The 27879-nt window shown below is 38.1% G+C and overlaps 1 long non-coding RNA gene across 1 annotated transcript; it reads left to right on the top strand.

The window, feature by feature from the left end:
* Nucleotides 1-27570, top strand: LOC115945981 (uncharacterized). The gene is made up of 2 exons (XR_004080146.2): nt 1-67; nt 24521-27570. It is a non-coding gene; the product is annotated as an uncharacterized lncRNA (long non-coding RNA).
* Nucleotides 27571-27879: the final 309 nt, after the last annotated feature.

Below are 27879 nucleotides of genomic sequence, written 5' to 3'. Positions count from 1 at the left end.
CTCTAATCCTTTCACCACCACACGGAGATGAGGTCCCTCATTCTTCAGCCACACATGATGTGAGTGGGTGAGTAGTGAGCAGATGACAGAATTAATTTGCAGGTGTCTCCCTCCTTTTGCTTTTGACATCCTGTCATTTACCATGTCCTTATGTCTGGGGGGTTATTTCTCAGAGTTGTGCAATCCTTTTCTAGGTTAGCATTGAGCAATCTTATTTCAGAAACCATCTGAATATAAGGAGATGTTTTTTGAGACAAAAAAAGACTTTCAAATGTTTTTCCTTTAAAAACAGTTGAATACAGCAAAGTGGAGAAGGAATGGAAGTAGTAGCATCATTTTAAACCATGTCTAATGGAGTAGTTTGCAACAGAACAAAATGCCAAACTTGAGGAACGATTAAAGATATTAAGATTCATTGCTGTGTGTTCCTGTTGAAGGTTTGGTTTACTCTGCACACAGTTGCCTCCTGGTGAGGTGAGGTGAGGCATGCCTGATTGCAGAAGTGTGGTGTAGTTGACTTGTATGTGAAAATCTTACATTCTCATTCGTTTACAAAAACTGGGATGATTTATTACAAAGAGTATTCCCCCTGTACATCCCTTCCATACCTTGTACATGGTGAGCATCTGTTATCCATAGCATTTACTAATTTTCCAGAGGGGGAAGGGTAAAGGAAAAGTAATTTGTGCAGTCATAGAGTCAGGTGTGATTGGAGAATTCTTAACCTGTAGTAAGCACACGCTTAAATCCTATCATATTTATCCGATTACTGTTTAATTTTCCTCTCAGCATTCTAGTATGCTTCTTATTACTCAATTTCTTTTTCTTATTCTGTTGGGTGCCCCCCAGAAAACATTAATTGTTCATAATTATTCATATTCTGCCTCATTCAGGGAGAAGAATGTAAGTAAAGATGTCCAGAACTGTAGGTCTTGTGAACAGTCCTATGTCTTTGAGCACTACAGATATTATTTCTTTGGAATACTTCAGTTGTGCCCAACCTTAAGGGAAATCATCTTTCTCTTTAAGGACATTGTTTTCATTAGTTTAAACATTTCTGAGAATGACAACTGAGATTAGCTGAACAAAGTACACATTTGGGGAAAGGAAGAATTAATAAGGAATTTAAATTACATGAGCACCGATATTCCTTTTTATAGGCTTCATGCTGTATGTTGCTATATGATTACAAACAGCAAGTATTGCTAACAAGTCATTAAAATGAGACTGCATTTTCTTTATTTTTGTGGCCTTAAATGCCCAAAAATCTTAGTAAAAGAAATGTGTGATATCTGTGATGTAATAATAAAAGAAAGTAAAAGAAGTAAAAGCTGGAAACAAATTTGTAATTCTTCAGTTCTCAATCTGTATGAGTTGATTTCTATGCTCAGTATTACAGTTTGTGACCAGCAGTGACATAAGAATCCAAACTGAATTATTAAACAGGAATGTTTGTCTTTATTTTTACTTAAGCTTGCATGCTGAAACTGTTGCTGTAAATTGTGAATAGCATCTGGAATTTGATACGCTTGCATGCTACTTTCAAATAGATCGATTATCATTTATCCCTCATAAATGGCATAAATGTGCAGATTCCTTTCACTAGTGTGTGTTCTCACTGACTTAGGTGGGAATTACGGGTATTGAGATCTCTGAAAATTTGGCCAAAAGACAATGTTGTGCAATGCTATTTATGGAGTAGTTTGCAGACGGATGTACAGAATTCAGTTCTGACACAACCAGAAATCACCAGGAAGCTCTGTCTCCTCCCTGTATCTTTTTGGGAAGAAAGGTTTCTTTTCGAGCAAGAGATTTATTTCAGAACATCCCAGATTGTTTAAATCGTATTTGAAGTCATGTGAAGCCTTTCCAACAAAGCCAGCATCCTTTTTGTGATATTGAAAAAGCTTCAACATATTTGTGTTGTTGCTTTGTTTGCTTTTAAAACTGGTAAATCACCCTTTTAATATTAAAGCAGAGTTGGGCCAAACCACATTAACAAGCTCAGTTATCTTGAAGATGGAACAGAGCGTTTGACCAACTGGGGAAGGTGACGGATTGAATGCTTAAGCCAACCTGTCTAATAAGGGAGTCTGTAACAGTTCTGCCTGTCACAGAAGGCTCTTTTACATGCTCTATTTATAATGTCCTGTTACCATTTTATTGTGCCTTTAACAGCTATGCAAGGGTGATTAAAAACAGTCCCCAAGTTTCCTGTGTCACTTTTCACTCATCATCACTGCTCTGAATGGTAACGGTTTAAACCTTCCCATGCCCATTAGCGGATGCTTGTTGAGAATGTAATATTGGCCTCTTTTTATTACAACCTTCACGAATCTGAATTATTAATTCTTTCTGTCAGGATTATGGGAAGGATCCAGAGCTGGAAATTTAAATAACAATTCATCTTCCTTGTTTTCTGGTCTTTGAATTCCTCTGCACAAAGCTCTACTTGACACAGCATTACTCCAGAATTAGTTTCACTGCCTTTGCCTAGCCACACAAATACGTTCTACACTTTCCAGGTTTCTCCTGTTAACTTCTAATGCTGCTTGTTGTCACCAGCATATCTTTGCTATTTATTTGTTACTAGGTGTCATGGCTCTGGACAGGCTTCCCTAGCTGGATGTTCCCCAAACCGCTTTAGGTCCCATCATGCTAGAGCTGTGCTCTCAATCTTCCTGACTTTGAGCAGAACCCAGGACTGCCTTTGGCTCAGGGCTCTTATGTGCCTTCTCAAGGTATGCTCTCCTAATAACTCAGACCTGCTCTCTGTTGCTTAGGCCTGCATTCATGCTGGATCTCCAGGAAGATCCCCATGCTTTCCCAAAGCTCAAATCCTTTCACTGCTGTTCTTCAGACTGAGATGGAAATTTTCACGTTGAACTTTTGACACGACAAGAAATAAACTGAATCCAGAAGAAACTTCTTTATATCCTTGCATAATTTTCTTCTTGATCTAGGAATACAGCTTTTAGACAGGAGTGGAGTCCCTCTTTGGAAACTTGCAGCCTGTTTCTTGCTGCCAGTCAACTCCCTTTCACCTTTGCCATTACACAGTAAGGAAAGTTTATTCTTTGGCCCAAAGCCTGTGCCTTTATTCATCTCTCTCCTACTTTTTGCCTCATCTGTCTTCTTGACCCACCCTATCTTCATGGCTCTTAAAAACAGTGTTTAATACTGTGCTCCCTTCAGATTGCCCCAGGAGGGTGGTTCTGTCTTCTCAAGCAATCCTTAGCAAACTTGCTGCCCAGCTCAGCACATTCTTGAAGTGTTAGCAACATCTTTGCTTGTTCTGTAGTTTCTCTGAAACAGAAGATGTCAGAGGACAGTGTCCTCATTAGATTTACTTGGTGTGTGAAATGGAGGGGAAAGAGTGAGGACATGGTTACATGGTTTGCATCAACTGCTGCCTGATGTGGAGATAAAGCACAGCTGCTTAGCAGGGTCAGGCTTTTGGGCACAGCTGAGGTTTGCTACTGCCTGTCCTAGGCTCTGCAAGGGTCAGCATTGTTGTTCTTCTAGTGCCATCTGTCCTGTGCATCCAGCCCACCATAGCTACTGCTTCCTGTTCCCTTGCTCTGCATCCTGGCGAGTACATTGTGCTCAGGTGAGGGAGCAGCTTTTGAGCTATCTGGCTGTATAGGGCTCTTAACACCTCCAAAGGTGCTGGAGGTCTCGGGGATGGGCTGAGCTCCAGCATCGTACTGGATGTGTGGGGCAGCTGCTTCTGGCAGCACTCAGAATGACTCAGAAGGAAAAGTGGCAGCAGGTAAGTGTGTGCTGGAGTCAGTGGTGGTTGCTCAGTAGAGACCTGTGCACTTACAGCCACACCTCAGCTCACACTGTCATGTAAGAGCCTCCACCAACACGTAACAACTGCTCCTGGCTGATGCTGGTAGTGACGGGAGACCCTGAGCTCCTGCCTCATGTGCCAGCTCAGTCGCAACCAGCTTTATTGGTTTTTAACACCATGTGTAAATGAGACAAGTGTGAGATCATTACCTACTTGTTCTTTCTGTGACGAAAAGAAACCATTTGACTGATAGCTCTTTAGTGCATATATGAGTTAGCTGTGTACACATTCGTGAATCAGTCTGAATTGGGAAATACATTGTTAAGATAATAAGCTTGGTGAAATAAAACATTTAAAATCGATAATAGGTGCTAAAGAAATTGTATTTAAAAAAGAAGAAATCAAAAGCAGGAAAGGACATGACCTTCTTATGTCAGTGGTGGGTTTTGTTATTATAGGAATGAGAGGCTTAATTCCTAGAAGTGCTGGAGTATTTTTGGTTGGCTCAGTGTGTCCTTCATAGTAGTCTGTTTGTCATCTGAACCTGTGTCTGAAAATGGCATTCAGATTTCTGGCCAAAAACATAGTATTTCCTTTTACTTTGCATTGAGGTTGTATAACAGATGGTGAGCTCAAATGCACTCGGTGTTTCAAAATCATTTGATGACTCATAAAACTGAATAACACTTTCTCCTCAGAACATGTTTTGATTCTATCTAGGGACGAGTAAATCTGTTGAATTACAGAAAACTTCATCTAAAATATCAAGCAAGTATTTGAATGGTGAAAATGTGTAAATCTGCTGGGATTATTCCTCTAGAATTCATTTACCCATGGCTTGTCTTGTAGTAGAAAGTACTTAAAACCTCACAGGAGAACAATGTGCAATTCCTGAAATGTTTAAGGAATAGCTATAGTTCAGTCAACATTGAAACTGCAAATGAAATCTTCAAGTTTGATAGTTCAAATATTGTATGTTTTAACTGGAACTAACATAAATTATCTCTCTTGAGAACTGCTGGTTTCTCATATATTTGGAAGCAGGGTGTCAGATTATTTTGGAAATGCTTTAGAGGGCCTATCAGGAAATGAGATGCTAGCTCATTGAATGTTTGTTCCTAATGCTTGTGTGATAGACAGGCTTGAAAGGCGTGGGTCTGATTTTCATACCATGGCTGTTTGGTTTCTGCTGGTACAATCCATCATTTTCATGAACATTCTACTAGGTGGCCTTAGCTGCTTCTGCACCTACACTGAAATAGGATCATGTCACTGACTTTGTTAATTAGGTTTTGGTAATGCATATTTGGTCCAAGCACTCCCTGGTCGTAGTTCAGTCTGACCCTTCTTAAGAAACAAGGTTAGTCTGCTTGGAGCAGATGAATCTTTATTGGGTTAGAAGGGGAAAACAAACCAGGTTTTGGAGTCCTGGTACACACTGATGTACATGTGAGATTTGGAGAGACACATGAGGTTATGGAGCTCAGTAGGTCTCAGTACCCAAAGGACTGTCTGGGGCAGACAGTACTTTGAGTGCTCAGAGGATCTGGCAAAGGAGGTGGTTACTAACCAGTTTTTTGAGTTCAGGTTATGGATTTTCATTCAGAACAAGCTATTTATTTGGGCCTAACAGAAAAAAAAACATTATTGTACCTTACTACTTGGCTGTGGATATGTTTTTAAGTTAAAATATACACTACTATGGAAGAAAGCTGGACACTCAAAACACTTATATCTTGCAAGTACTCAAAAGTGTATTATGTATACAAAGAATACACAATTTTGAAAGGACTCTTAGGCCTGCTTGTGGTGTTTACATAGAGAGTATTACCATTCTCTGTGTATCAGTAATATCTGCCTGAAAAAGAGATGTCATCCCTTGGATTTGTCTTTTTTGATGAAGTTATGTTTTGCATTCTGTATATCTAGTAGCACAAAGCTTGTTTTTCTACAAGCTGATCTATTTCCAAAGATGATAGGTAGATGGTAAGAGTTCCAGCTCTTCTTCCTGATACTACTTGTATGGCTATTTGCATTCTCTCAGCACATGTTTTCTCAGATGCAGAAAATTATGTAATTAGTTGTGGGGTCTCATACCATCATTTCAGAGATGTTTCCCATTTAAATTAAAGGCCTGTTCTTCTAGCCAATCAGTAATTGTCTAGATCTTTTAAGATCTCCTTCAGCTTGATTTAATTGTTAAACATTAATTTAGTGGGGAAAAGGCTTCAAAGGGGAAAAAAGAACTGCTGGAGGGGCAAAATATTAATAGGTGCTTAAAAGCAAAACAGTAATTCTTCCCTTTCTAAGCTTGCAGCCCTTCAGGCCTAGTAGAAAAGAAACAATTGACTGTATTACAGGATTATATAGGTTTCATTGACTTAAAATGAACTGAAAGCAGCTGTAGGGAGACTTACCTCAAGTCTTTATTATTAGCCATATGAGGCAGAAAGAAAAACAATGTTTTGTTTGAATCAGAAAATACAATTTTCAATGGTGGTTTAGAAAAGGTTAGATAAAGAGAATATTACTTTTCAATAGGGAAAAAGGTGAAAAGAAAAATTCTGTTTTGCCAGCATTATGTACCATATGAAAAGATTTCAGCCAGCAGAAAAAGGGGCTATCATATACTTGTAGGGTCCTTGTTTTCTTTCATTTCTGATGGATAATCTTTGAGTTTACTACACTTAATATCTCTTTTTCTTACTAATGACAGTAATGCTTCACTCCTTTGAGTATTTCTACCATGCAAATGGAGGTAAAGATCAAAAAGTGCTGCTTTTTTACAAAGAAAACTATTCAAAAGTCTGCATCTCATTTAAAACTGCATTGGTACAAGTTTCCCTCTAAGATTTCTGCCCTTGGTTGTTGAAAATTCTAATTATGAAAGAACCAAGGAGTTTTTATTAATAAAAAAGGTCAGTTTTAAAGACCCACAATATCTCCTTATTTTATGTGAGATTTTAAAAACGTAGTATTATTTTACTTACCATAGACTTTTCTGGAAGCCATATATCTCATTAAAATGCATCTGACAGTAGTTGGTTTCTAAACTGTGCTTAATTACTTTTGTAAGTCAGTACATTGCTTTACTTCCAGTGATGTGCTGAGAATGGGAGCTGCTTGCTCAGACAAAAATGTGCTGTTGTGCTGCAATTTTGAGTGATAAGGCATCGGTATACATACATATCAAGATTAATAAATCTGATGCCTGCTATCAGTAATAAGGTAGTACTAGCTCAGAAAACACAACACTTTCTGTTCCATGAGGATTTCTGGTACAAGTTTCTTGTTTCCTATAACTTATGTTCATCCAAGGAGATTATCTGTAGTCACATGTATTTTCTTAGGCTGTGTTACAGAATAGATTCTAATATATATAATAGACCTTCCCTCCCACCACCCCTACACCCACCCCCCCCCGCCCCAGGCTGTTCACATGAAGTGCTTTTCTAATGTATCCACAACAGTATTCATTATGATGCAGAATGGACTTAGATGATTTTGAATATTATATTAGCTGTATATTATTTGTGCATTGCAGCAGCAACATTTCAGCAGAGCCAAAAACTGATTTCGAGAGGTGAGAAAATAATTTAACCAAAATAAAGTAAAATTTGTGGACATAGAAGAAAAGCTGGAATGAAATTCTCACTGACATTCAAAAATGTTTTCTTAACCTATTGACTGGCTGCTCCATACTCCATTTTTGACTGGAGCAAAAATAAAGCTTTATTGGGATAAGGAAGGATAATTCTTGTGTAGGTACGAGTGGCTACTCAACCACTTACCCATACAGTTCCTTCTTCAAAGTAGAGTCTACAAGATGTGGCTGATTCTGTCTGCAGCAATGTAGCTTTGAAGTATGTATTGTTGCATTCTGATTCTCTGTGTATGCAGAGGCAGAGTTTTCCCATGTTTAAGTGTTGTCTTACACTCTTAAGTGCAATATACCATTTCTCAACAGTTTCAGTGGGATAATGATTTTTTGAGATATTTTGAGACTTCTAGAACCTGCAGCAATCATCTTAATTACCCATTTTGAGTCTGATATATTTGTGAAAGAGACGTTGTCAACTCTTTGACATTCGTGGTGTCAATGTGCCTTTGAAATACCAATTTTTTCAGTTCTTTTCTTAACTCATCCACTAAAGGGTTTCCATACAGCAGCAGAGCAGCTATTGCTATGCACAACTTCAAAGTGATGTACCTCATGTTTAGATCTTAAGTTAGAGAAAGGGTAAATACTCTGTGAAAGTGTATCATCCAGATACAAAAATGTGTCATCCAGAAGCTCTGTTCACTCTTTTAAAAGGTAAGTCATAGTTTCTGATCAACCTGAATTCAGATAGCACTGCATATGCTTTTTCAACCTAAAGTTACTGAAAATAGTGTAGTGGTACAGAAGAAAGTTTAGCATTTACATTCTGCTTTGATCTTCTCTGGGTTTAGTAGCTGATTTTTTTATGTTTACAACTGAAAAGTCTTGGTATAGAGAGATTAAGGAATTTACCTCAAAAGGAGTCACTAACACAATTGGAGCTGAACACTAAATTCTTGTCCCATTGTTCAGAACACTTAAATTGGAGGATGGGAAGGTAACAGTTGCTCTGGCATTCAGAGGCATTTCTTCCTGGAATCTCATCCCCTGTTTGTTTCTCCAGCAAGAAATCCCAATCTTCCTTATCTTCTGTAATTTCCAGTAGGTTTCTCCTCCCTTATGCTATCAGCAGACACTCGTGTTATCGATGTTGCCTTCTAATAGGTAGTCCGGTTACCTGCCACTGTGTGTAGGAAGTGGGTGCTTTCATTCAGGTTGATGTGTTTCATGCTCAAAAGTGTTCACTTGTAATTTAAACTTCCTAAAGGTAAGAGTTCAACAAGGAAATTTGATATATTTGCTGTAGATGTGTTGTCAGACTTGCTAAACACCATCCCAAACACTAGCAGGGGTGGGAAGTGGAGAGTGGATATCAGTGACCTGAAACATACCTGAATCGTTTGCACAGCTACACATATAATTACTTGATATGTACATTTACGTTGCTGTATTTGCATGTCTTCTGTACATTTAGTTATGTATTCTTCTGTTAATCTGCTGGAAAAAACAGCAATATTGAACAAAAAGAAACATTTCTAATGAGATATTTTAGTTCACCCATATACAAAAGGAAAACTAACCTGTATGTACATGTATTTAGGTTAGTGTTCTTGACAAAATGGATGCTGCTTGTAGGACAGGAATATTTGTGTATAGGGTGTACAGAATGTTCTCTGGACAATGTTCCCTGCTCAGAGTTGTGAGTTGTTAGTGATCAACAGGAGGGATGAATTATTGAAAGCTATCACACCTTCCAGGCATTTCAGGGCACTAACCTATAACAAGAAGAGGCACATTTCCTTAAATGAATACATTTTTTTCAGTGGGTTATTCACTTAGCCAGCATTAAATGTAATCCTCTTTGAATCTCAGTGGCCACCTCCTACTCTTTTCCTGTCAGTCTTCATCTCCTGCAGAATCATGAATGCAGCCTTCAAAAGAATAGTAGTTTGGTTAACCACTGGGTAGCTTTCTGTAAGGAATACAACAGGGATTCTATAGAATTGGCACAAAATAGTACAAAGTCGGTAGCTCCTAATACTTTTTACATCATTATTAAAGTATTCACATTCTGTTTCTTTAACTTCCTTCTCTTCTTTGCTTTTCCTCTTCCCTTTTTATTTTCTCTTTCTCTATATCTGTCTGTCTCTATCGGAAAGGTAGCTCAGTGATATAGCATCATCTCTTTTAATGTTAACTTTATGTTCAGACACTGCTGGCCATTGTGATTTACTGCACACCAGTGTTGCAGAATATAATGGAGTGGGACAGTATTCTTTTTGATGTGCTTAATCTCCGTTATACTTGTGCCTCTTCTGCAAACTGCACTGTGTCACAGAGTCTTTTGTAGCCAATGGTGACAGGAAGATCAACAGAGAGAGGTTGCTCCATTAACCTCTGAAGTAATGAAGTTGCATTTCAGGCAGTCAACACTCACATTGCCAATTTATTATCATTTAAGAGGAAGTGAAACTACTTCAAGACACTCTAGTGTCCACATTTTGATAAATACACAGATTGCTAATGTCCTAATGCTAACAACCAGCCTTGAGGGGACCTCTAATGGCATGAGACGCTGTGGCTGTGTCTTCTTGGTCTTGCAAAATGATCAGTCTTCAGCACTAGGAAAACAGGTTAAACCTATTTATTTCCATAGTGAATATGCAGATGTAGTTTTCTGATAATGCCAGCTTTATCTGTCCGTGTGGAAATACTGAAAATAGATAACCCCTTTGATAACAAATTTGTATAAGCTTTCAAGGGAACTGAATTCACATCTCCAGATTTGCTTTTATTTAATCCTGGTTTCCCAGGGGATACACTTTTGTAAGGGGATCACTTTCCATGTTAGAAAGGGACATAACCAGAATCTTGGAAACACATGTTACAATCCTGCAGGATTGTCTGACCTTATAAGATTTTCATGACCAATAGTCAAACCCTGTGAGAACAGCTTTCTGAGGAAGCAATAACCCTAGTCTCCCCCACCTCAGCAGTAAAACAGGCTTGTAAAAGAAAACACTGCAAAGCTGGCATGACCATACCCCCATTCTTCCTGAGTTCTGCTCCTAGGCATGGTCTTTGGCACATATTTTTTGCTGCTAAAGGTAGCATAATTTACATGTCTGGCTTTCCATAAGTAGTGAAAACACTTTTTATGTATAAAAGTCCAGGTGGTTTCATAGCCATATCATACATTCCTTTTCTCCCAGGGTGACATAAATAGTTATTTATCCACAGCATTTCAGAGACACAGAATCAAGGTGGCCAGTTAAGTGCAGTATGTTCCTGCTGGTGCCTTGCAGCATTTCTGATGGATTTGTATTTATGCTGTGGGCCAGGTTTTGCCTACAGATGGATCTCTGAGTGTTTGCTTCCTGGGACTAGTTTGACATAGATCCACTGTAATGATTTGAAAGGCTGTTTTCTGGGGGCTTTGGATGGATCCTTTTAGTGTCTTTCATCTGTGCAAAGAAAGCACTCAGTAAAGTAGGGGGAATGTTACCTGCATTACATAAAAGGGTATTGTTTATGAACAGAATACAGAGCCATGGCCTCCTGCCCATTGTGCAGGATGACTGTTTTCTAGCCTCTCCTGTCAATAGTCTGATCTACTTTTGTCTCTGAGCTGTAACTCTTCTTGCTGTAAAGCAGATTCTTCAGCTTGTTCCCTTTGTCTTGCCTCTGTATGAGGATCGTGGCTGCATCTCCTGGTTTGGGCTTCTCTTTTTTGAGTAGTGGTTGCTGGATTATGTACCAAATGACTAATGGTGCAGAGCTCTGCCAGGGGAGGGAGTAATGGTTGTGGCCAGTGCAGTTTCTCACCGCTAGCTCTGTACCTAGCAGACAGCATCCTGAGGTCTGTATCAATGCTACAGGATTTAAGGTAGCACTGCGTTGCTCTGCTCTTTGCCACAGCTTATTGCAGACCTGGGGCCAGAATGAGGACGACAAGCATCGCCCATGTGTGCCCCAAAGCTGCACTGAGAAATGCAACCTGCAAAGCTTAATGCATTGCCATTATATAATATATATAATGCATTAATGCCATTGCCACCATGCCCCCTCTCTCTCATCTCCCTATCACCAGGACACACTTTTCTTCTTAATAAGACATCAGATATCTCAAAGCTGTCCCTTTATCTTTAGGCAGATGGGTTTGGAAAGGGTCCTGCAGCGGGTTAGAGCACAAGGTTACCTTTGAGTACCTGACTTGACACACAGTGGTTGTCTTCTTCAGCTGTTCTCAGCCATGGGAGGGTTAGAGCTGTGCTCCCAGCTGCGTGCAAGCAGCAGCGCAGCAAGGGTTATGGCAGTCAACAGCATTCCCAGGACAATGTTCTGAATGCAGGGGGAGCAGGACAGGGAATTCCTGCCACATGCACAGCCAGTGGCGGCTGCAGAGCATCGAACTGACTGTGTGTGCAGTCCTCAGTTTCTGCTTGTTGTAGAGGGGCTGGGAAAGCTGTCAAGAAGTCCATAGCAATGTTCCAACCAGAGAAACATGGGCAAACCTCTGTGGGCTAGTAGTGTTTCAACACTCTTTGCCCTCTCACCCCCTTGCTCGCTCGGTATTACTCGCATTCATAAAGCGCAGTGTGTGTGTATAGAGGAAGAGGGCTGGGATGCATGTTGTGTGGTATTGCAGAGAGATGTTGTTGGCGTCGTTATCTGATTTTCAGGTAGTGAAGATGTTTTATTTAGCACAAAATTAGTGTATATTTTGTATGTGTTTTCAGAAAGGTGTAATAAGATTAGGCAATACTGACTTATACTTTGCAAAGCTACTGTTTGTTATTTGTGTCTGTAGTCTATGTGATTTAAATACACAGTTCACTAATCTTAGCTTCTTCCCTTCTATGTGTAGCCAAAGTGAACTGTTAAAGAATGTGAAATACATTATTTTATTGGCAGTGACTCACGGCTGAGTCAGTGAACTTTTTTACACTTACAACTAAAATTGGATTCTAACTTTCAACAATTTATGACAATTGCTCCTTCTTGTGGCTTGAATGTTGACATATAATTAATTTAGGGTTTCTTCTTGAGATTTCCTGTGTAGGTTTGTACCTGTCACAAAAATATCCCTGGAAGTTTATCTAACAGCTGGAACACCACCAGAGTCGATTGAAATGTAGCAAAGAGATTTACTGGGGCCAACAGGAAGTGCTCAGAGCAGGATGGCATAAATATGCAGAAAGAGCCCTTTTATTTCAGCTGTTTTGAAGGGTCCCAGTCCAGGCTAATAATGGCGTAATCCTGAGAAATGCTGACACTCTGTCAACCAGCAACACCAGCACAGAAAGGGGTTCTACAAGCATGGATTGGTGCTTTGTTGAGTTATGCACAGAATGGAAATATGTCTGTTGCCTTCTGTCAATCCCAGCTGCCCTGCAGGTTTCAGCTCCTCTTGAGAAGCCAGGCATATTTAATGGGAATTTCCCACAACATGGTTTGGAAATGTATTCTGTTCCTGTGCAGGACTGAAGGAATTCTGGCAATTCAAAATCTAGCTTGCAGTGACTCGAGAGACTGGGCAGTAAAACAGTAGGTGAGATTTCCTTTAGAAACGTAAAATTAAGCATACAGCAGAAAAGCAACCCTAAAATTACATATCAAATGTCAGCATTTAAATTAAAACTCCTCAGGATGGAGATGTTGGAATTATTGTGCATAATCCTCCAAAAATTTAGCTTTATTTGCAACAGTAATCAAAAAGGCAAACAACATTATAAATACTTAGGAAAGAAATATATACCTAAAACACAAAGCTGTTTTTAATCTCTGGACCTGTTCAAGGTTTGCCCACATCTTCACTATTTCACACATTCTGATAGGCCATTGAGAAAGAATAGAGAGCACAGGAAGGACTAGAAAAAGATAATGAGGATGATAGAGATTTCAAATGGTTTTTATGTAAAGAGAGGCTATTGCAAATATAATTCTTCAGTTTGGGAATATTTGTGATCTTACCAATTGCATGAAAAACTTCCTGGGGTTTTTTTGGTGTTTTTTACATGATTTTTAATTGTTAACATCTATTCCTGGCTTAATCAATTAGTTTTAACAATAAAACAATTGATATTACAGTTAGGGTATAGGCTACAACAGCTGGCTTGCTCAAAAGCATGAGTAGCTTAGACAAATTAATACAAATTTAGTTTAATTTGACCTGAAATACGTTTGTAAGACCAAGATTTTATAATCAAAAAAAATGCAGTGAAACCATGTTCTTTGACTTATTTCTTGCATTTTATATTCTAGCCCTACCAATACAGTACACTCAAATATCAAATCATGGTCCAGATGTGCTTCTTTGCTGAATTTCACACATCTTTATGTCCAATTCTACTGTTCCACTGTGATACATATGCAAAGTGTATAAAGACGAATATGGAGATGTACATTGCAGTGGTGACCTATATTATACATTTAAGGCCACACAGAAAATGAGGCAAGACATGCAAGTGTGAGGAAAAAATCGGGAAGTTTAGAATTAAAATGGGCTGGATAATTGTATTTAGAATGCTTAATGAGAAAGTAGGATGTGTTGGCAAATTTCCTTTTCTCCTCCTGAATTAGAGAGCACAGGAAGAACAGAGTTTCTGGAAATTAGTCCTGAAACTATTTTGTCTTTCTTGTAATATGTTTGTTTCAGTGGGAAAGACTTTTTGAAGCACCATTTTTGTTGCCAGTCCCTCTAAATTTAATGGGGGAATGAAAAAGTTTTGTAGTGCCATCATTATTCCTGAGTTAAGTTCCACTCTGAACTTTACTTCTTCCTCAGTGGGGTTAACACATTTGTGCAAGCACAGGAAGAGTGTCTTCTGGGGGGAGTTCTGGTTTTAATTAGCAAATTGTTATCCTCAAAAACGTTTTTGTGAATTACTGTTCTCGTTTCATTGTGTTCCAACCAACAGAACTGCAATATGCACATAAAGTAAATGGTGATGATACCACACACTCTCCATCTATAGTCAGATACCACCACTCAGCAATGAGGCGGTCAGGAATTGCCAACAGAAACTGATAGAGGCTACTACATTCACTACTGCAGAGAATGGAACAAAAAGAGTGGGGAGAAATGAATCTTAAACAAGCAGGAAAATAAAGGAAAAAGGTAGATAAGGTCTGTGGACAGTTGAAATGTGAGATTGAGAGGGGAAAGAAAATGGTATGGGAAATTGATGTTCTCTAGCAAAAAAATACTGTTTAGTCTAAGTTGTGATTAACAATAGAATGTAGTGATTATTTTTGCTCATAAATTTACTGATCTAGTTTAATTACAATGCATCTTTTTTTTGTTATAAATGCATCAAGTAAAAAATGTTGCCCTTGTAATTTTCTATGATTTCATAATGAAGTTCATATTTTTAGTTGTATATATTTACCTGTCATTTGACACTTGCACGAAAGGTCTGAGTATCTTCTTTGGCAATCTTGCAATCTAAGCCTCTGGCCTCGCTAGCTCTTACACTCTTGCATGCTTTTGAGCTCATAAATGGTTAAAATATGGTGTTTGAAGATTGGGAGGGCAAGCTTTTGCCTAAACAAGTTGCTTATTGCTATTTGATTATTTCTCTTTATGCAATAGTCATTATTATTGGTATGCTGATAACTGTGGGTCTTCAGTCTGCAAGGCATATTATATGCATGCCCTTAGTAAAAGGGTAGCCTGTAAGGTCCCTTTCAGGAGAGACTCTTAAGCAGACTCTTTATGTTAGGTGCACATTTGAGTCTCATTTAGAGTAAAAATTAAAACATATCTTGAGGTCCTTTCCAATCCTAACTATCCTATGATTCTATGATTCTATATGCATTATACTTACTTGAGCTGGTCCCCAAGTCTTCCCTACCAGGCACTGAGAAATGCGTGGGCAGACCCATAATTGTGGAGAAGCTCATAATATTGGGGCCTAAAGTATAAAAATTATTGCATAATTAGACCACACAAGTTAGATTTCAAAATGCTGCGTGTTGCTTGGATGGGTATTTAAAAAATAAGTAGCTGTCGAGCATGTATGGTCATGTTCACACTGCCACACACAGTCATTGTAATGCTTCAACAGCTCGAGGAGTTTTAAGTGGATCCAGCATTGGTCTTAGTTCAAATAGACCAAACCCGCTACCACTTTCCTTTGTTGCATCTCTTTCTTCTTGACCTTAAAAGATGGAACTGTAAATATCACACTTCACTTTTATAAGTAGGTTCATATCATGAACCATGCAAAATAAATAATATTTAGGATCATTTGGAGGGGAAGAAGATGAAAGTGTATCTTAGGTACTGTAAAACAGGCTTTGGTGTATAACAAAACTCTGAGCTATCCTTTGGCGTATTGATTTCTTTTATGTTATTATTAATATAATAAGCATACCTCAAAATGGCCTCCACAGCACAATTAGTATTTAGATATAACTGATAGGATAACTTTAACGAGTACAGGGCTATTAACTAGCAGAACAAACTAGTGAAATGGCATGTTAATGGTTTACCTAAATTCTGAAGTATAGATAGGGACATAGAGTACTTGGTCCAAATATTCAGATCCACAGAGCAATACTCTGAAGCTCATTAGTTTATTCTCAGCTTTAGAAGATAAACAGTCTGAAGTGATTAGAAAAGCAGATGCAAGCCATTAGATGCAACTTTATTAATGTTCTTATTATTACTTGGTTAAGAGAAAGATAATCCTAGCAAACTTCTGCCAGTTTACTAGAGTCATCTGCCCTAAGGACACCATGCTGTGCCCAGCACTTCCAAGAAGACATGGTCTCTAGCCAAGAATCTAGCCTTTTCCTAAGGGAAGAAATAGGCACACACATAAAATACCTCAAACCTGCACTCAGCCCTCACAACCTCTCTCTTCCTCCCACCTCCATCCCACCTTTGGGTACTTCAAAGGAAGGAGTACAGCCCTTCTATGCCTGCTTGTTGGCTGGAATGCTTTGGGACTAAACGTCCTCACCACAACCACCAAGTTTATTAATATTTACTCTGGTAAAACATCTCATAACCAATATGCTTCTAACAACAGAGTGCGGTGACAGCCGCAGTAACTGGAGTTATCCAAGCACAACAGCCAGCCAATTTTAGTTATTCAATATTGACTGACTCTGGTAGGATGCATGAGGTGAAAACCAAGTCATACTCCCTACAACCAGACAAACATAGATGAGATTCTAAGAATTTCCTTCTAGTCCCAGACTATCAGCAAATCTGAAAAGATGACAGGGGAAAAAAAAGAAAGTCCTACAAATTCTATACATTCCACTCATCCAGAGAAAAGCCACAGCTATGACCTTGCTTGGCTCAGGCAAACTGTGAAGAACAGCAAAGAAACACTCCTTCATCACTAGTGGCCAAAGAAAGTATGTGCTTTGCCTTTGACATCATTTTTGTCCCTGCAAAAGCAGTGGCTGGACATCTCTGTTGATCAGCAAGTGGGACTGACTGAACCTTCAGCAGTGCTGCCAGCAGCAGTGTGAAGCAAAGATTCAGTGTGAAGCAAAGACTCTGTTACCCATGCAGAAACAGGGGAGGGCACCAGGGAAATGCCTGTGGACAGAGAGAACAGAAGTTTACCAACCCCTTCCCTCCTTCAGCTGTGACCTGTCTTTATCATCCTTTGCACACTCTGCACATTTAACCTCTTACATAAGCTTTAGCTCATTTGGGAATGAGGGCAGTGGCAACACGTAACAGGCTCGAGAGAGAAAAGATGTTTCAGATGCACAAGTGTTCAGCCCACTTGTCATCTGCTCCATATCTTCAGGCTGGTAACTCCTGGCAGTGATGAATCTGCAGGGATTTACAAATCATGGGACCACAGTGTGGTTTTACAAGGCAAATAGAACTTTCAGAGCTCAGGGACCATGAGCATCCTTATGCTGGGGAAACCTTGCACTGTTCCCTGATAAAAGTGTAGTCCTTAGGGACACAGGGAGGGGTATTCTTCTGATTTGTATTTTGTGTTAGGGTTTATAATTTAAATCTAACCCTCAACTATATCAGTAATTTCTCTTTCCATTAATTTAATTAATCTTTCCTGTCCATTTCAAAAGCCAGGCTTTAAAATGTGAATTAAAGATATGCTTTATCTTAAAGAAATGAAATCAGAGCATTGGGGAGTGCTGATTTAAATAAGTGGATGCTCCTGAGTGAAACTTATCCCAGCTGATATTCTAGTGGGTTCAATTTCTGTCTTCATTTTGCAGTTAATTTCTAGCCACAAAGATTTCTCTATTCAGTAAAAATTTTCTCTTTTAAGAGAAAACAACATCTTGAGGTTTCATTAAAAAAATAACCAAGTTGCCATGAAATTTCAGTTAACAAAATGCAAAAATACACCCAACCTCCATCTGCCAAAAATAAGGAGTTTGAAAAGTAATTTCACATCCCTGACAATGACGACTGTGTTTATGACATATTTCTGCTGCCATATCCCACTCTCCTATCACTGCCAGCTTGCGTCCAGTATTTAGAAATAAAACAGAAACACACTGAACTTGCTGAACTAGATGTTGCCACAGTGCAACTCTAATGGGCTTAGTGACCACAACCTACGGGGCCCAGAATGTGTCAACAGCAAAAAGGCCAACCTCAATCACTGTCTGTGCTTTTACAAAGTTGTTACATGTTTAATTCTTTGCAGCTTAGTTCTCCTGCTGTTTTGGCTGCTCAAAACCAAGGCTCATATATTGCAGCAGCCTTCTGTACCTCATATAATGCCACAAAGGTCCCAGCAGGAGACCTTTCACTGGAGCAGACAAGCCACAGGCTAGGGCAAACAGGGCATCACAACTTCCTAATAAGATGACTTATTAGATTGGGGGCTTGACACAGCCTTTATTTAACCACTTCTTTTCCCAGCACCAGAAACATGAACTGTCTGCTTGGAGCACAGCAAGTGATCTGTGGATTTGCCACAAGCACTGCCCCAGGCATTCAGTCCAGTCTGTAAGTAAACCAGGGTTTATGGTGCCATCTTTATCACTGTAACAATGCAATGATTTTGCCCTTAATGCTGGATTTCCAGCCACATGATTTTGTTATTATATTAATACTTTCCCACTGGGTTGGTCACTGCCCTATTCAGGGCTTGTGGAGGGCTGGTAGTGAACGGGTTAAACTGCTGAAAAGGCAGGATCAGTTTCCTGCCTGCACTTGCAATGGCCTAAGGCAGTGCCTGCTGTTCAGGAGTTAGAGAGAGTGCCTTGCCTTGTCCCAGGTGGCAGACAGGCAAACCATGTTATTAAGAAGCAGAGATGGAAAAACCTTGATCTTCAAAAAAGGCCCCTAATTAGTCCCTAGCATGAGAATAAATGGCATTCCACATCAACAAGGATGAAAAAGGTTCCCTTGAATTTCATTAAGTAATCTCTGCTATTGACAGTTTTTAGGATCACATTGGGAACTCTTGTTATTTGAACCACTTTACCCAAGAGCTCTTCTTTATTTGTCATTGCTGTTTAAATTAAAAGAAACAAGAAGTCTTAATGGTCTCACATGCTGCATCTTAAGGAAGTCATAAATGACTTGATGAAGAGCTCTGTGCCCTGTGCTGCTGAGTCACTGCTGCCCCTATGAGCAGCTCTCCGGTCTGCAGGAGTCAATGGAAATCCTTTCATCATCTTCAATACACTCCAGCTCAGCCCATTGAAGAGTGCCACCCTTAACATTTACCATATCCCTCCTTTTAATTTGGTGTGAAAGTGACAGATTGACGAATATGTGCTGAGTTTTCTCATATTTCTGAGGAGCTTTGATTTGGACTAGACTTGTTTTATGAAAAGAAATATTTTATTAAAAAAATACCCCAAAATGTCTTTAAAGTCATATATCACTTGTCTAATTTTGATTTATAAACATTCCCAGTAGAGAAGGCATCCTTGTCCAAATAATCTCAAGGTTCATAAACTTCATCTAATTTAATCATATAATTGTACAGTAGTTTTCAAGGACTCTTACTCTCTAGAGGGCTTGAATCCATTTGATTTTATTCATCCCAATGGTATTTGCTTTTATCCCTGACAGAGATTAACAATTCTGGCATTATAGCAATATGGAAAGTTCATCACATTCATGCAGTGATTCTACCACCAGCTGCAGATCCCTCTGAAGTTTACTGTCTAATGAATTTAAAACATAAATAGCAACAAATGGGATAAATAATTTCTTTGCCAGGATTGGAACAAAGTTAGTTTTGTCTCTATAAATAACTTTCTATACTGATGCTTTTTTGTGAACCTTTCAATATGTAATTAAATCTCACAGTTTCTGGATCTTTCTTTTAGAGTATATTTAATTCATTTATTTACCACTTTTAAGCTTTATTGTAAGGAACTATAAATCGCTGAAAAAGTGAAAATTCCTTCTACTTTTACACTACCTAAGAATATATTTTTTAGCCTCTAAGAAATACACCTAAGAATTGCTTATTCAAAATCAGTAAGTTATCATTATCAGGGAAATTTCATGTTGTTATAAAAGAGAGATTTGTCATTAGGATTTTGTCAACTAGATTTGAAGGGATCACTGCAATGAGAGTAGAGCAGGACACATTTGCCTGGGTGTACCTGCATGTTGCCATACAGCTGCAGATCTCCCAGGTAACATTCCTCAAGTGGAATTTTTAAGAATGACTACAATTTGTTCTCCTCCGAGCAGGGTGTTTACTTTCTGTGTTCAGTGTTCTGCAGATAATGTGCAGTGCTGCACTTGAAGAAACTTCCTTTAGCGTTACTTTAACCTGTAGGCTTTATTGACTTGAGATGTAAGAAATCCTATGCCAAAAATCTGGTTCTTTTAGCTAGTTCTAAACAAGAAAGACTAACATCAGTTTTGACAACAAACAAAACCAGGTTTTGTTCTATCGGTTATGTTTAAGAGATTCCTATTTCAAACCAAACACAACTTGTGGTTATTCTGTCAGATATTTATATAGCCACTGGGGCGCCATAGTTATGCACCGCATACATCATTGTATTTTTAAAATGTACTTAATGAACATTTTTTCTTCTCTGGTAACTACTTCATTGCCTTAAATGAATGCATTCCAATAGAATTTGTAACAAATGAGCACTTTGTGTTTGCATTAATGCCAAACACGTTTAACAAATTTTTAACAAGGAACACTGGCAAAAGGCCAAACTCCTAGAGGGACACTGAAGGAATGCTATAAATTTAAACTGGATTTTACCTTTCCACTCGGCTCAACAAGTGTCTTCGGTGTCTTTGGCATCTCGGCGTTAAGAGTTTTCTATGTAGGTTCGATACAACTTTATGTCTTAATTATTTCTCTTCTTGGGCCTCCTCACTAGAGATTTTCATGTCGATATAACAGGCTTTAACAGGTTACTTTAACCTTTAGAAAGCGAGAGGTGAGGGTTTATTCTTGCCATGAGGGGGAAGTAGCAAAACCAGTGTTTATTATTGGGACTATAATGACAGAGAATTTCAAATAGCACATATCATGCCATTTTCATATCCTATGTCAATAGAGTCGTACAGCAATGAGCACTCCAGCAGATCTGTGCTACCTAATATTGTTTCTTGTGCTGAGTTGCAAATACCTGGACTGTGATCATGTTTGCAACTGTACTTCAGGGGCAGGGGAAAGCAGCCTGCAGTGCTCCCACTGGCCCAAGCTCTGGGCTCACACAGAAGCCACGAACATCTGGGAGGATTCTGCAGTTGTTAAGCTATGCCCACATGGTACGTGTCATTACGGGCCTTGGGAATCACCCAGTCTATAATACATGTTCTTATTAAAAGTGTTACAAGTAGCCCCACAAACCACATGCTTGCTCTTTACTTGTAACTTAATATATTAATTTCATTTTTACTATGTTATTTCAGTTTTAATCAAATGCAGGAACTGAAAAATAATAATACTTAGCACTCATCCAAGGCTATTAAGGCACATTACAAACATTAAGCCTTGCAAAGTCCTGTGAGGAGCTTGATGTTTATCCCTGCTATAGCAAAGAGCAAGTTAGGCACAGAACAAAAGCTAGTGGCAGGGACAGGATTCATAACAGTACCATGCCAGGGCTTTGTCTTACTTAACTGAGTCATTTTCTCCATGGTTTTTTTTGCACAGACAAAAGTAAAACTGGAGAAAGCTTTCTTTTTAATTCATGTCATTTGGACTCTGTTGTTGCAAGAGAGGCAGGTAAGTTCTAGGAGGTCACTTGAGAAAGACTTTGAGTTATAGCCTTATATTTTAACTACTACTTTTCAGTCTAGTGGCTTGTTTCCAGAACATTAAATAATTCCCCATCATTTGTTGGTACTCTGCTTGCAGTAAGGATGAATGAGTCTAGAGAAGGAAACTTAGGAATGCATCCTGACACGTTTTTAAAAGATGTCACATTATAATGCAGACGCCTTTTCATAGATTAAGGAGCAGAAATAGCCTAACAGGTTTTCATTAATGATATCCTTCTCTGCTAACATTTGGTCAGATACCCATTCCCTGCAATAAAGTGGCTATTCCCTTTCTTTCTGACTCACTAATTACCATATCAGTTGTTGGCCTTTTATGTAGGTACCATGTGTAACAGGTTAGGAGAGGGCAATTTAAGCCTATGTGAATGGGTATCTGTTTTTGTATCTGGGTGCTTGTTGCAAACATTTGGAAAGCATATGGAGCATAATGGACATTAACCCAGATGTCAAAAATAGCCTGCATTTTACTACTGTTATTAAACAGTTTCCCCTTTAACCCCTTTGTGTTTACCCACCCTCTCCAGCTTGTTTCTGCAAATCACTGCTGAGAGGAAAGGATTGGAGGTAAAAAGCAGTAATCAGGCAGGTGTCTTTATCCAAAGGAAAACCAATCTGAATAAATATTTGTGGGCTACTACACTTTTATATCTTCACATCCTTCTGCTGTTTCCATTGACTGGTATCTAACGGACTGTCAGAGGTGCCAAACGCATACGACGTTCATTTCAGATGGAGCACTGCTGAATCTCAGGCCCAGTGTGTGTTACCTAATTTCATTTCTGTTTTAGAGGTTCACCTATACCAAGTATAGCATTTGTTGAAGAAACAGATATAAATTTAATTTACTCAACCTCAGTTGGTATTTGACAGCAATATCCTTTTATAGATTTATTTGGCTTACTCGAGAAATACTTTGCATTTCCTACCTGTGGTGAACAAGTTTTTGTTACACTTCCAATACATATATGGTTTCCTGGTGAATGGGTGGGTTGATTAAGCAGATGGGGCTTATTTAGGGGTTTCGTTCTATAGCAAAACCCCAACACAAATTTGGGGAGCAAGCCAGAGAGAGATTGTATTTTGTGATTTGTTGCTGTTCCTCAGATTGGACATTTGATCCTGGGTTCTTATTTTTAAGAGCATAAATGAGTGTTAATTGCAAAGGAACTTAGCTTGTAAAATACCAAGTATATTGAAGATTTGCTCTGATTGTGTTTCAGTGAACCTGTTAAAATCAGACTTGTTTTGCGCTGCAGTTTTTGGAGTGTATTTCCTCATTAATTCATATGGGTGCTTCCTATGCCTGTGTATCTCTCTGAATAATGTTTAAATACTCAGCGTGCAAAAGAATGGGAGCTATGCACTGCTCTCCAAACGTAATGCGTGCTCTGACTTACAGTTTTCATAAAACCTTTGCAGAGATTTTATGTGCCAGAACTAGTAACATGATCTACTTTAGGAACTCCCTGGCTTTCCAGCTCTGCAGAAGTCATTTTTTTCTCCATTCAAGGGCCAGATCCCAAACCTGTTAAAATCAGTGGGAACCCTTCCATGTTTCAGTGGGGTTTGGATTAGTCCCTGAGTGTTTTAACCAGAGGAATTGCACCAACCTCCCATTAGAAAAGTAGGAATATTCATCTGTTTGTAGTATATAAACCATTCTATGTACTTGCCATAAAGACATGAACTTGAAAATTGGGATTTAGAGTCATTTGCAAGTTTATCCTGTAAACCGTGCTTCGCTCACAAATAGTTACACTGATAAATATTAGAGTCTAGTATTTTAAGGGCCATTTTAGTCAACTAGTTCTATTTACAAAACAGAACAATTTTTCAGCTGTATACAAAATTGTAAGCATTCTATGGCATTTCCTTTTCATAAAATTGGGTGGTTCAAGAGTTTCTAAGGTTACATAAATGCAAAGGCAATAACAGAGAATCCCATACATTGCATTTCCCCTTTTCTAGAAACAAACTTGGTGGATAAATGAACAACTGCCCTGTAAAGGAATCATTTAATTCCTCCCACTTATCTGATACACAGATGATGTGAATAAGACTATTTCACTGCACTCTGTTGAAGAATACTGTGCCATTTGCTTGCAGTAGAACTAGTTAACAATAAAAATCATTCAGGCCTTACTCCATAGTAACAGTCAGATATGAAGCCTCTTTCAAATCCCGTATCAAACAGGAAGACTCTTTCCGCTGACTAACTTGGGCTTACACCAGTTACTTCTCAAAGTCCCCTAGATTCCAGCAAAGGCAGCCAAGCCATGAAGAGCAACAGTCATTGATTTCTGACTTAATAGCTGAAAAACTCGTAACTGATTGTTGTGTATCTTTACTTTTATTATAAATCTGAGATTCTTGTATCCATAAAGTCTTTTACCACTGTTTTGTAAATTAAAGAAGACTTGAAGAGCTTAAAATACAGAAACAAAAAGTTGCTTTCAGTACCTTCAGTGTTGGAGAGTTGCTAGAGGTAGTACATATCCCTACCTGCTATCATCAATGGATGGTTCTTTTGGTTTCCAAATAAAAATACTTAGTTTTATTAACAGCATTTCCAATTCAAGTTATTGTGCTTATAGATAGGAAAACTCACCGTTTACAGAGGCACAAACACAATAGAATTTCACATCTTTGAAATCTAAAATCTTTCCCATTTGGGGGAGATCTTGTCATACAAATTGGCTGTAAAACTAATTGGCACCCTATAATTGCCATATAAGTGGGTTCAAATCAAATGTAAATCCTTACTTAACCCTTAGTCCATAGAAAGTAATATAACCACTGGTGTCTATGAGAAGCTTCATTAGATGAGGACTAGGATGTTTTGTATGCTTCAATCATGTTATTAATTTGAGTATTTTGTTCTCTTGTACAGTTGTCAGAGGAACTAATGAAAGAGGAAGAAAAAAGTGTAGCGCTGGAAGGTAACGATAATCTATTGCACTGGATCTCCAAATGTAACCACGATGTCCAGGAGAAGGATCACAGATGCAGAAATGAATGCAGAGGTTGATATCTAATGGAATCCTGCATTGATTGGCATATTCTCCATTATTTCTTGTAGTCTACTATGAAATTAGATACTTTGGAAAACAATGAAGGTGACTCAAGCAGAAATCATAAGAACTTCATTTCTGTCTTTAATGGGTCATGCAAGTTATTTTGTTTTCACAAAAGAAACCATCTGTTAGAGTACTATAGTTTAATGAAGTTCAGTTAAACAGGTTATTTAACTAATTTTTTGTAAATTTATATTGATTTTAATAAGTAATTCTGATTCTCTTAAATGTGGTATCTGCATTTGCTGATTCTAAAGTATCAATTCTGTTGCACTAGATTATCAAAGAGGTATTAGTAAAATGCTGTATAAGGGTGTTGGCATTAATCTTACCCCCAGTTAGATGTGGGCTTTTCCAAAAACTAAACTCCAAGCCTTTACCCTCCTCTGTTTTCTTAGATCTACTGATAAAATCATAATAATTAAAAAAGAACCAAAAAAAACCCAAAAGCAACCAACCAAAAAAACCAAACCAAAACCCCCAAAACATTGATAGTATAACCGGTATTAAGCTCTGGGCCAGGTTGGAAATGACATCAATTTTTGGTACTAATAACTGATAACAAAGATAACTTTATGAAAATATGGTGTGTGTCTCTGACAATGCATAGGACATCTGATTTGATCATAAGTGTAAGATTATATACAAGATGTATCTGTTCCTGGATGGTAAAAGCTTGAGGTGTATATAAATGCATACGAATGTATATATATGGACATATATAAAAGGATATATCAACCTTTTACCATCCAAATACATACAGGTTTTCAACAATAAAAGCTGGGACTCTAAAAAAAAAAGAAAAAAAAAAGAAAAAAATAACAAAATAACAAAAATAAAGATGAGATTGCTGTGAATACAGTATATGCACTAGGTCTGTAAATGAGGAACTGTTTGTTACTGTTTTCTACACTGAAAACCAATCTCCAACATGGATCCCAATGAATCTGAGATGTTAAAGAAAGTACCAATGAACAAATAGCATTTAAAGGCTGTTTGTATCAAAAAATAAAAGAAAAAAATAAAAAGATGTATCTAGTAAAATAAATGTAAAGCACATGCAAGGAAAAATAAAAATGTGAAGTCATTACATTGAGTAAGAGATTATAACAGACACTCAGATCTCTACCACTTCTCAAGGAGAGGATCCTAATGACTCCATGAGGATCCTAATGACTCCATGAACATCTTCAGCCAGTCTAGCAAACGTGCACGTTTGCTGTTTTATTGAGGTCTCTTTGTGTCCATGGAAGAAATGCTTCCATGCTGATGGGAGTGGGAATGGAATATCTGCATTTTTAAAGGACAAACAATAACTTTAAGCATGGGTGGCCTTAATCCTTAGTAGTTTTTCTTTGCTGCTGTAAACGAGAGAAATCTAAATGGATACTCCTAAAGTCTTGCACTGAATTTAGAGACATTATTTTTTGAACCTGTGGTGCAATTATCCCTAACATCCTTCATGAGCCATACATAGTAACCCCTTTCAAATTATTGTCTAGAGATGATATTTTATTTAGTGGTACCATCATTCTCGGTGCAATCAAAGAGCAATTCATTCAAGCAGGAGTCTTGCTGGATGCTACTGTCTTCAGTAAATAGAGTAAAATGCATAGAATTAGCATAGCATAGATGATCCCAATTTCATTCATGTTTAAAAGGTTTGTCCTTTAACTATCAACGGCATTTTAGATCTTTGTTTTTGAAACAGCAAAGCTTTTGGGAGTTTATTTAGCACACATGACAAATGTTGCACTTGGAAACTCAGACAACAAAACTAGTTTCTCGTGACAAAGTTGTTGTCGTAGTAGGGGACAATCGTCTGTGTCTCTTACAATCAGGTCTCTACCTTAACTCTGCAACTGAATACTTGAAGTAGGAAATAAACTAGGGGGAAGTAGGGTCACAGGTACAAAGCTGTATAGCTAGATATTTATATGTATGTGCCAATTTTGTCACAGGTATTATTTTAGGGGCATTTTTGCTCCGCTCATGTTGGTAAGAGTATTGATCTAAACTTCTATCAGGGCCTACAAGTTAGCCCCTAAAGAGGAAAACTTTGTCTAACATTGCTTTTTTTCTTTTCTTCTTTCTTTTCTTCCTTTTTCCCTTTTCATTTCATGTGATTAACTCTGTGCTGTTTGGAGAAAATCTTTTCATATACTAAAATAGAATCTCGGGGTTTACAATAAACACTGTGATGTTGGGAAATCTTTTATTTGAGCAATGTTTGGTAGGTTCCCCCCTTCCCCCTCTAAGTGTAAAGAAGCAAACCAACTTTTGGTTAACATTAAGATTGTTATTATTATTTTCATGTGAGATCAGTCTTGTACTTACACATTCTTTATTTCGTTTAAATGTACAGTATGAATTTTGTATTTAATGGATTTTGTGTATCCAGTATGCACGTACCTGCACATTTGACTTTCATTTGAAAGTGGGTTTCAATTTACTTTTTAAACAGTGTTTATGAAAAGACCTCAGATGTGTTGACACAATCTATATCTGCAGTGTTTTTGTGTGTGTAGGGTGACGTTTGAATGTGATGTTCTGCAGCAATGGGTCAGTATTCCCTATTTACCTTAGATCCTCATTTGATAGCGCTTCTTGTAACAATTCTTTGAAGTGAGTGGCATGTTCTGGATTGTGATATTGATATATGGTTAAGGACATTGATATGAAACTAAGGAATTCCTAGAAATTACCAGTGGGCATGTATTAGACAGTCATTGTAATTTAATGTCTAGTAGAAGTGTAAAGTACCAAGGTATTTAGAGTTCATAACATTGTTATCATGTGTATGGGAAGTATTTAGTGTTGATCAGCTTGTTTATATTCATCAAATAAACTTGGTTTCTTTCTGAAATCAGTGTTGTGTCATTAAAAGTGGGTTTTAATGACTATAAGAAAATGTGTGAGAGATGTTTTCCACATGGTAAATCTATCACACTCCTTATTTCTCTAATTGCTACCATTCAAAGTAATTTATCTTCCTGTTGTTACTATCACATAAACTGTTTAAGAAAGCATAAAAAGGAAAACGTTTCCTAGGCCCCAGTCCCAGAAATGCTTACGAGCAACTTTGCTAAAGTGAGGACCCATTTTCTGGATTGGGCTCTTAGAGAGCAATATGCTTTTGAGTGGATTTCTAAAACATAATATTCTTGTGTGACCC

The sequence above is a fragment of the Melopsittacus undulatus genome, chromosome 9 (genome assembly GCF_012275295.1).
Source record: "Melopsittacus undulatus isolate bMelUnd1 chromosome 9, bMelUnd1.mat.Z, whole genome shotgun sequence".
Classification (NCBI taxonomy): domain Eukaryota; kingdom Metazoa; phylum Chordata; class Aves; order Psittaciformes; family Psittaculidae; genus Melopsittacus; species Melopsittacus undulatus.
The sequence above is the reverse complement of the archived record's forward strand: the minus strand, read 5'-3'. Positions and strand labels throughout refer to the sequence as shown.